The sequence below is a fragment of the Camelus ferus genome, chromosome 36, assembly GCF_009834535.1.
Source record: "Camelus ferus isolate YT-003-E chromosome 36, BCGSAC_Cfer_1.0, whole genome shotgun sequence".
Taxonomy (NCBI): Eukaryota; Metazoa; Chordata; class Mammalia; order Artiodactyla; family Camelidae; genus Camelus; species Camelus ferus.
In genome coordinates, this window is record NC_045731.1 from 22,748,170 (window position 1) to 22,759,957 (window position 11,788).

Sequence of the window (11,788 nt, forward strand, 5' to 3'; positions counted from 1 at the left end):
TCAGAAATAAGTGTGTGTGAAAGCCGTCTTTCACCTAGCTTGTTGGGAACACAATATTACTTTTCTGTTGCAAACTACACTCCATACATATACAGCAGTTGTACTAGCTAAAACTCGGTTTAACAGTGAAAACTGCAGGAATTTCAAAACGCACTAGGAATCAGGCTGAGAAACCAGAGTAAAATTTCTCCTGCAATCCTTTCACTTTGTGCTAGATGAACTAACGTCTCTCCACATACTCAGTTCTCAGAAGTAAATGTGTGTGAAAGCCGTCCTTCACACAACGTTTTGGGAACACAAAGTTACTTTTCAGTTGCAAACTACACTCCATATATATATATGGGGCGCTACAAGCTCCAACTCAGTTTTACAGTGAAAACTGCAGGAAATTCCACCCGAAACTGGGAAACAGACTGAGAATCCAGAGAAAAGTTTCCCTGTAACACGTTCCCTTTGTTCCAGATGAACGAACTTCTCTCCACATACTCAGTTCTCAGAGATAAAAGTGTGTGAACTACGTCCTTCACCTAGCTTGTAGGGAACACATAGATTCTTTTCAATTGCAAATTACACTCCATACATATATATGTTGAGGTACTAGTTCCAACGCGATTTTACACTGAAAACTGCAGGAACTTCAAACCAGCACTAAAAAACAGACTGAGAAACCAGAGAAAATGTTTCTCCTGCCTCCCGTTCCATTTGTGCTAGATGAACGATCGTCTCTTCACATGCTCACTTCTGAGAGATAAGTGTGTGTGAAAGCCGTTCTTCACCTAGCTTGTTAGGAATACATAGTTTCTTTTCAGTTGCAAATTACACTCCATAGATATATAGTGGAATTTACTAGCTCCAACTCAGCTTTACAGTGGAAACTGGAGGAACATCAAACCGGCTCTAGGAAACAGAGAAACCAGAGTAAAACAATCTCCTGCAAAACTTTCCCTTCGTGCTAGATGAACGAAATTCTCTCCACATACTCAGTTCTCAGAGGTAATTGTGTGTGAAAGCCGTACTTCACCTAGCTTGTTCAGAGCCCAAAGTTTGTTTTCAGTTGCGAACTACACTCCATACATATATATGGGGAAGTAGAAGCTCCACCACGATTTTACAGAGAAAACTGCAGAAGCTTCAAACGTGCACTAAGAAAAAGACTGAGAAACCAGAGTAAATGTGTCTCCAGGTACACAATCCCTTTGTGCTAGATAACGAACGTCTCTACACATACTTAGTTCTCAGAGATAAATATGTGTGAAATCCGTCCTACAACTAGCTTGTTGGGAGCACAAAGTTTCGTTTTATTTGCAAACTACAATCTATAAATATATATCGGGAGGTACTAGCTCGAAAACTTATTTACAATGAAAACGGCAGGAACTTCATAATGGCACTAGGAAACAGACTTAGAAAGCAGAGTAAAATTTTTCCGGCATACCGTTACTTTTGTGCTAGATGAACGAAACTCTCTCCACATACTCAGTTTTCAGAGGTAAGTGTGTGTGAATGCCGTCCTTCACACAGTTTGTTGGCAACACAAAGTTACTTTTCAGTTGCAAACTACACTCCATATATATATAGGGGCGCTACAATCTCCAAATCGGTTTTACAGTGAAAACTGCAAGAAATTCAACACAAAACTGGGAAACAGACTGAGAATCCAGAGAAAAGTTTCCCCTGTAACACGTTCCCTTTGTTCCAGATGAACGAACTTCTCTCCACATACTCAGTTCTCAGACATAAGAGTGTGTAAACTACGTCCTTCACCTAGCTTGTTGGGAACACATAGATTCTTTTCAATTGCAATCTACACTCCATAAATATATATGTTGAGGTACTAGTTCCAACACGATTTTACACTGAAAACTGCAGGAACTTCAAACCGGCACTAAGAAACAGACTGAGAAAACAGTGTAAAATTTCTCCTGCTTCCCGTTCCATTTGTGCTACAAGAACGATCGTCTCTTCACATGCTCACTTTTAAGAAATAAGTGTGTGTGAAAGCCGTTTTCCACGTAGCTTTTTGGGAATACATAGTTTCTTTTCAGTTGCAAATTACACTCCATAGATATATAGTGGAATTTACTAGCTCCAACTCAGTTTTACAGTGGAAACTGGAGGAACTTCAAACCGGCCCTAGGAAACAGAGAAACCAGAGTAAAAGAATCTCCTGCAAACCTTTCCCTTTGTGCTAGTTGAACGAAATTCTCTCCACATACTCAGTTTTCAGAGGTAAATTTGTGTGAAAGCCGTCCTTCACCTAGCTTGTTCAGAGCCCAAAGTTTGTTTTCAGTTGCGTTCTACACTGCATACATATATATGGGGAAGTAGAAGCTCCACCACAATTTTACAGTGAAAACTGCAGAAGCTTCAAAAGTGCACTAAGAAAAAGACTGAGAAACCAGAGTAAATGTGTCACCTGCAACCCACTCCCTTTGTGCTAGATAACGAACGTCTCTATACATAATAAGTTCTCACAGATAAGTGTGTGTGAAAGCCGTCCTTCACCCAGCTTGTTGGGAACACAAAGTTTCTTTTCAGTTTAAAATTGCACTCCATACATATATAGCGGGTAGTACAAGCTCCAACACGTTTTTACAGAGTAATCTGCAGGAACATCAATCTGACACTAGCAAACAGACTGAGAAACCAGAGTGAAAGTTTCTCTTGCCTCCCGTTCCATTTGTGAGAGATGAACGATCGTCTCTTCACATGCTCACTTCTGAGAGATAACTGTGTGTGAAAGCCGTTCTTCACCTAGCTTGTTAGGAATACATAGTTTCTTTTCAGTTGCAAATTACACTCCATATATATATGGGGAGGTCTACCTCCAACTCGGTTTTATAGTGGAAACTGGAGGAACTTCTAACTGGCACTAGGAAACAGGCCGAGAAACCAAAGAACAAGTATCTCCTCAAAAATTTCCCTTTGTGCTGGATGAACGAAAGTCTCTCCACATACTCAGTTCTCAGAAATAAGTGTGTGTGAAAGCCGTCTTTTACCTAGCTTGTTGGGAACACAAACTTACTTTTCTGTTGCAAACTACACTCCATACATATATAGAAGTTGTACTAGCTCCAACTCGGTTTAACAGTGAAAACTGCAGGAATTTCAAACCGGCACTAGGAAACAGGCTGAGAAACCAGAGTAAAATTTCTCCTGCAATCCTTTCCCTTTGTGCTAGATGAACTAACGTCTCTCCACATACTCAGTTCTCAGAGGTAAGTGTGTGTGAATGCCGTCCTTCACACAGTTTGTTGGCAACACAAAGTTACTTTTCAGTTGCAAACTACACTCCATATATATATATGGGGCGCTACAATCTCCAAATCGGTTTTACAGTGAAAACTGCAAGAAATTCAACACAAAACTGGGAAACAGACTGAGAATCCAGAGAAAAGTTTCCCCTGTAACACGTTCCCTTTGTTCCAGATGAACGAACTTCTCTCCACATACTCAGTTCTCAGACATAAGAGTGTGTGAACTACGTCCTTCAACTAGCTTGTTGGGAACACATAGATTCTTTTCAATTGCAATCTACACTCCATACATATATATGTTGAGGTACTAGTTCCAACACGATTTTACACTGAAAACTGCAGGAACTTCAAACCGGCACTAAGAAACAGACTGAGAAAACAGTGTAAAATTTCTCCTGCTTCCCGTTCCATTTGTGCTACAAGAACGATCGTCTCTTCACATGCTCACTTTTAAGAAATAAGTGTGTGTGAAAGCCGTTTTCCACGTAGCTTTTTGGGAATACATAGTTTCTTTTCAGTTGCAAATTACACTCCATAGATATATAGTGGAATTTACTAGCTCCAACTCAGTTTTACAGTGGAAACTGGAGGAACTTCAAACCGGCCCTAGGAAACAGAGAAACCAGAGTAAAAGAATCTCCTGCAAACCTTTCCCTTTGTGCTAGTTGAACGAAATTCTCTCCACATACTCAGTTTTCAGAGGTAAATTTGTGTGAAAGCCGTCCTTCACCTAGCTTGTTCAGAGCCCAAAGTTTGTTTTCAGTTGCGTTCTACACTGCATACATATATATGGGGAAGTAGAAGCTCCACCACAATTTTACAGTGAAAACTGCAGAAGCTTCAAAAGTGCACTAAGAAAAAGACTGAGAAACCAGAGTAAATGTGTCACCTGCAACCCACTCCCTTTGTGCTAGATAACGAACGTCTCTATACATAATAAGTTCTCACAGATAAGTGTGTGTGAAAGCCGTCCTTCACCCAGCTTGTTGGGAACACAAAGTTTCTTTTCAGTTTAAAATTACACTCCATACATATATAGCGGGTAGTACAAGCTCCAACACGTTTTTACAGAGTAATCTGCAGGAACTTCAATCTGACACTAGCAAACAGACTGAGAAACCAGAGTGAAAGTTTCTCTTGCCTCCCGTTCCATTTGTGAGAGATGAACGATCGTCTCTTCACATGCTCACTTCTGAGAGATAACTGTGTGTGAAAGCCGTTCTTCACCTAGCTTGTTAGGAATACATAGTTTCTTTTCAGTTGCAAATTACACTCCATATATATATGGGGAGGTCTACCTCCAACTCGGTTTTATAGTGGAAACTGGAGGAACTTCTAACTGGCACTAGGAAACAGGCCGAGAAACCAAAGAACAAGTATCTCCTCAAAAATTTCCCTTTGTGCTGGATGAACGAAAGTCTCTCCACATACTCAGTTCTCAGAAATAAGTGTGTGTGAAAGCCGTCTTTTACCTAGCTTGTTGGGAACACAAACTTACTTTTCTGTTGCAAACTACACTCCATACATATATAGAAGTTGTACTAGCTCCAACTCGGTTTAACAGTGAAAACTGCAGGAATTTCAAACCGGCACTAGGAAACAGGCTGAGAAACCAGAGTAAAATTTCTCCTGCAATCCTTTCCCTTTGTGCTAGATGAACTAACGTCTCTCCACATACTCAGTTCTCAGAGGTAAGTGTGTGTGAAAGCCGTCCTTCACACAGCTTGTTGGGAACACAAAGTTACTTTTCAGTTGCAAACTACACTCCATATATATATATGGGGCGCTACAAGCTCCAACTCAGTTTTACAGTGAAAACTTCAGAAAATTCAACCCGAAACTGGGAAACAGCCTGAGAATCCAGAGAAAAGTTTCCCCTGTAACACGTTCCCTTTGTTCCAGATGAACGAACTTCTCTCCACATACTCAGTTCTCAGAGATAAAAGTGTGTGAACTACGGCCTTCACCTAGCTTGTAGGGAACACATAGATTCTTTTCAATTGCAAACTACACTCCATACATATATATGTTGAGGTACTAGTTCCAACGCGATTTTACACTGAAAACTGCAGGAACTTCAAACCGGCACTAAGAAACAGACTGAGAAAACAGAGTAAAAGTTTCTACTGACTCCCGTTCCATTTGTGCTACATGAAAGATCGCATCTTCACATGCTAACTTCTGAGAAATAAGTGTGTGTGAAAGCCGTTTTCCACGTAGCTGTTTGGGAATACATAGATTCTTTTCAGTTGCAAATTACACTCCATAGATATATAGTGGAATTTACTAGCTCCAACTCAGTTTTACAGTGGAAACTGGAGGAACATCAAACCGGCTCTAGGAAACAGAGAAACCAGAGTAAAAGAATCTCCTGCAAAACTTTCCCTTTGTGCTAGATGAACGAAATTCTCTCCACATACTCAGTTCTCAGAGGTAATTGTGTGTGAAAGCCGTACTTCACCTAGCTTGTTCATAGCCCAAAGTTTGTTTTCAGTTGCGAACTACACTCCATACATATATATGGGGAAGTAGAAGCTCCACCACGATTTTACAGTGAAAACTGCAGGAAGTTCAAACCGGCACTAGGGAACAGACTGAGAATCCAAAGTAAAAGTTTCTCCTGTAACGCATTCCATTTATGCTTGATAACGAACGTCTCTCCACATACTTAGTTCTCAGAGATAAATGTGTGTGAAATCCGTCCTTCAACTAGCTTGTTGGGAACACAAAGTTTCGTATTATTTGCAAACTACAATTTATACATATATATCGGGAGGTACTAGCTCGAAATCTTATTTACAATGAAAACGGCAGGAACTTCATACGGGCTCGAGGAAACAAAATTAGAAACCAGAGTAAAATTTTTCCGGCATACCGTTCCTTTTGTGCTAGATGAACGAAAGTCTCTCCACATACTCAGTTCTCAGAAATAAGTGTGTGTGAAAGCCGTCTTTAACCTAGCTTGTTGGGAACACAAACTTACTTTTCTGTTGCAAAGTACACTCCATACATATATAGCAGTTGTACTAGCTCCAACTCGGTTTAACAGTGAAAACTGCAGGAATTTCAAACCGGCACTAGGAAACAGGCTGAGAAACCAGAGTAAAATTTCTCCTGCAATCCTTTCACTTTGTGCTAGATGAACTAACGTCTCTCCACATACTCAGTTCTCAGAGGTAAGTGTGTGTGAAAGCCGTCCTTCACACAGTTTGTTGGCAACACAAAGTTACTTTTCAGTTGCAAACTACACTCCATATATATATATGGGGCGCTACAAGCTCCAACTCAGTTTTACAGTGAAAACTTCAGAAAATTCAACCCGAAACTGGGAAACAGCCTGAGAATCCAGAGAAAAGTTTCCCCTGTAACACGTTCCCTTTGTTCCAGATGAACGAACTTCTCTCCACATACTCAGTTCTCAGAGATAAAGTGTGTGAACTACGTCCTTCACCTAGCTTGTAGGGAACACATAGATTCTTTTCAATTGCAATCTACACTCCATACATATATATGTTGAGGTACTAGTTCCAACACGATTTTACACTGAAAACTGCAGGAACTTCAAACCGGCACTAAGAAACAGACTGAGAAAACAGTGTAAAATTTCTCCTGCTTCCCGTTCCATTTGTGCTACAAGAACGATCGTCTCTTCACATGCTCACTTTTAAGAAATAAGTGTGTGTGAAAGCCGTTTTCCACGTAGCTTTTTGGGAATACATAGTTTCTTTTCAGTTGCAAATTACACTCCATAGATATATAGTGGAATTTACTAGCTCCAACTCAGTTTTACAGTGGAAACTGGAGGAACTTCAAACCGGCCCTAGGAAACAGAGAAACCAGAGTAAAAGAATCTCCTGCAAACCTTTCCCTTTGTGCTAGTTGAACGAAATTCTCTCCACATACTCAGTTTTCAGAGGTAAATTTGTGTGAAAGCCGTCCTTCACCTAGCTTGTTCAGAGCGCCAAAGTTTGTTTTCAGTTGCGTTCTACACTGCATACATATATATGGGGAAGTAGAAGCTCCTCCACAATTTTACAGTGAAAACTGCAGAAGCTTCAAAAGTGCACTAAGAAAAAGACTGAGAAACCAGAGTAAATGTGTCACCTGCAACCCACTCCCTTTGTGCTAGATAACGAACGTCTCTATACATAATAAGTTCTCACAGATAAGTGTGTGTGAAAGCCGTCCTTCACCCAGCTTGTTGGGAACACAAAGTTTCTTTTCAGTTTAAAATTACACTCCATACATATATAGCGGGTAGTACAAGCTCCAACACGTTTTTACAGAGTAATCTGCAGGAACTTCGATCTGACACTAGCAAACAGACTGAGAAACCAGAGTGAAAGTTTCTCTTGCCTCCCGTTCCATTTGTGAGAGATGAACGATCGTCTCTTCACATGCTCACTTCTGAGAGATAACTGTGTGTGAAAGCCGTTCTTCACCTAGCTTGTTAGGAATACATAGTTTCTTTTCAGTTGCAAATTACACTCCATATATATATGGGGAGGTCTACCTCCAACTCGGTTTTATAGTGGAAACTGGAGGAACTTCTAACTGGCACTAGGAAACAGGCCGAGAAACCAAAGAACAAGTATCTCCTCAAAAATTTCCCTTTGTGCTGGATGAACGAAAGTCTCTCCACATACTCAGTTCTCAGAAATAAGTGTGTGTGAAAGCCGTCTTTTACCTAGCTTGTTGGGAACACAAACTTACTTTTCTGTTGCAAACTACACTCCATACATATATAGAAGTTGTACTAGCTCCAACTCGGTTTAACAGTGAAAACTGCAGGAATTTCAAACCGGCACTAGGAAACAGGCTGAGAAACCAGAGTAAAATTTCTCCTGCAATCCTTTCCCTTTGTGCTAGATGAACTAACGTCTCTCCACATACTCAGTTCTCAGAGGTAAGTGTGTGTGAAAGCCGTCCTTCACACAGCTTGTGGGGAACACAAAGTTACTTTTCAGTTGCAAACTACACTCCATATATATATATGGGGCGCTACAAGCTCCAACTCAGTTTTACAGTGAAAACTTCAGAAAATTCAACCCGAAACTGGGAAACAGCCTGAGAATCCAGAGAAAGTTTCCCCTGTAACACGTTCCCTTTGTTCCAGATGAACGAACTTCTCTCCACATACTCAGTTCTCAGAGATAAAAGTGTGTGAACTACGGCCTTCACCTAGCTTGTAGGGAACACATAGATTCTTTTCAATTGCAAACTACACTCCATACATATATATGTTGAGGTACTAGTTCCAACGCGATTTTACACTGAAAACTGCAGGAACTTCAAACCGGCACTAAGAAACAGACTGAGAAAACAGAGTAAAAGTTTCTACTGACTCCCGTTCCATTTGTGCTACATGAAAGATCGCATCTTCACATGCTAACTTCTGAGAAATAAGTGTGTGTGAAAGCCGTTTTCCACGTAGCTGTTTGGGAATACATAGATTCTTTTCAGTTGCAAATTACACTCCATAGATATATAGTGGAATTTACTAGCTCCAACTCAGTTTTACAGTGGAAACTGGAGGAACATCAAACCGGCTCTAGGAAACAGAGAAACCAGAGTAAAAGAATCTCCTGCAAAACTTTCCCTTTGTGCTAGATGAACGAAATTCTCTCCACATACTCAGTTCTCAGAGGTAACTGTGTGTGAAAGCCGTACTTCACCTAGCTTGTTCATAGCCCAAAGCTTGTTTTCAGTTGCGAACTACACTCCATACATATATATGGGGAAGTAGAAGCTCCACCACGATTTTACAGTGAAAACTGCAGGAAGTTCAAACCGGCACTAGGGAACAGACTGAGAATCCAAAGTAAAAGTTTCTCCTGTAACGCATTCCATTTATGCTTGATAACGAACGTCTCTCCACATACTTAGTTCTCAGAGATAAATGTGTGTGAAATCCGTCCTTCAACTAGCTTGTTGGGAACACAAAGTTTCGTATTATTTGCAAACTACAATTTATACATATATATCGGGAGGTACTAGCTCGAAATCTTATTTACAATGAAAACGGCAGGAACTTCATACGGGCTCTAGGAAACAGAATTAGAAACCAGAGTAAAATTTTTCCGGCATACCGTTCCTTTTGTGCTAGATGAACGAAAGTCTCTCCACATACTCAGTTCTCAGAAATAAGTGTGTGTGAAAGCCGTCTTTAACCTAGCTTGTTGGGAACACAAACTTACTTTTCTGTTGCAAAGTACACTCCATACATATATAGCAGTTGTACTAGCTCCAACTCGGTTTAACAGTGAAAACTGCAGGAATTTCAAACCGGCACTAGGAAACAGGCTGAGAAACCAGAGTAAAATTTCTCCTGCAATCCTTTCACTTTGTGCTAGATGAACTAACGTCTCTCCACATACTCAGTTCTCAGAGGTAAGTGTGTGTGAAAGCCGTCCTTCACACAGTTTGTTGGCAACACAAAGTTACTTTTCAGTTGCAAACTACACTCCATATATATATGGGGCGCTACAAGCTCCAACTCAGTTTTACAGTGAAAACTTCAGAAAATTCAACCCGAAACTGGGAAACAGCCTGAGAATCCAGAGAAAAGTTTCCTCTGTAACACGTTCCCTTTGTTCCAGATGAACGAACTTCTCTCCACATACTCAGTTCTCAGAGATAAAAGTGTGTGAACTACGTCCTTCACCTAGCTTGTAGGGAACACATAGATTCTTTTCAATTGCAATCTACACTCCATACATATATATGTTGAGGTACTAGTTCCAACACGATTTTACACTGAAAACTGCAGGAACTTCAAACCGGCACTAAGAAACAGACTGAGAAAACAGTGTAAAATTTCTCCTGCTTCCCGTTCCATTTGTGCTACAAGAACGATCGTCTCTTCACATGCTCACTTTTAAGAAATAAGTGTGTGTGAAAGCCGTTTTCCACGTAGCTTTTTGGGAATACATAGTTTCTTTTCAGTTGCAAATTACACTCCATAGATATATAGTGGAATTTACTAGCTCCAACTCAGTTTTACAGTGGAAACTGGAGGAACTTCAAACCGGCCCTAGGAAACAGAGAAACCAGAGTAAAAGAATCTCCTGCAAACCTTTCCCTTTGTGCTAGATGAACGAAATTCTCTCCACATACTCAGTTTTCAGAGGTAAATTTGTGTGAAAGCCGTCCTTCACCTAGCTTGTTCAGAGCCCAAAGTTTGTTTTCAGTTGCGTTCTACACTGCATACATATATATGGGGAAGTAGAAGCTCCTCCACAATTTTACAGTGAAAACTGCAGAAGCTTCAAAAGTGCACTAAGAAAAAGACTGAGAAACCAGAGTAAATGTGTCACCTGCAACCCACTCCCTTTGTGCTAGATAACGAACGTCTCTATACATAATAAGTTCTCACAGATAAGTGTGTGTGAAAGCCGTCCTTCACCCAGCTTGTTGGGAACACAAAGTTTCTTTTCAGTTTAAAATTACACTCCATACATATATAGCGGGTAGTACAAGCTCCAACACGTTTTTACAGAGTAATCTGCAGGAACTTCGATCTGACACTAGCAAACAGACTGAGAAACCAGAGTGAAAGTTTCTCTTGCCTCCCGTTCCATTTGTGAGAGATGAACGATCGTCTCTTCACATGCTCACTTCTGAGAGATAACTGTGTGTGAAAGCCGTTCTTCACCTAGCTTGTTAGGAATACATAGTTTCTTTTCAGTTGCAAATTACACTCCATATATATATGGGGAGGTCTACCTCCAACTCGGTTTTATAGTGGAAACTGGAGGAACTTCTAACTGGCACTAGGAAACAGGCCGAGAAACCAAAGAACAAGTATCTCCTCAAAAATTTCCCTTTGTGCTGGATGAACGAAAGTCTCTCCACATACTCAGTTCTCAGAAATAAGTGTGTGTGAAAGCCGTCTTTTACCTAGCTTGTTGGGAACACAAACTTACTTTTCTGTTGCAAACTACACTCCATACATATATAGAAGTTGTACTAGCTCCAACTCGGTTTAACAGTGAAAACTGCAGGAATTTCAAACCGGCACTAGGAAACAGGCTGAGAAACCAGAGTAAAATTTCTCCTGCAATCCTTTCCCTTTGTGCTAGATGAACTAACGTCTCTCCACATACTCAGTTCTCAGAGGAAAGTGTGTGGGAGAGCCGTACTTCACACAGATTTTTGGGAACACAAAGTTACTTTTCAGTTGCAAAATACACTCCATATATATATATGGGGCGCTACAAGCTCCAACTCAGTCTTATAGTGAAAACTGCAGGAAATTCCACCCGAAACTGGGAAACAGGCTGAGAATCCAGAGAAAAGTTTCCCCTGTAACACGTTCCCTTTGTTCCAGATGAACGAACTTCTCTCCACATACTCAGTTCTCAGAGATAAAAGTGTGTGAACTACGTCCTTCACCTAGCTTGTAGGGAACACATAGATTCTTTTCAATTGCAAACTACACTCCATACATATATATGTTGAGGTACTAGTTCCAACGCGATTTTACACTGAAAACTGCAGGAACTTCAAACCGGCACTAAGAAACAGACTGA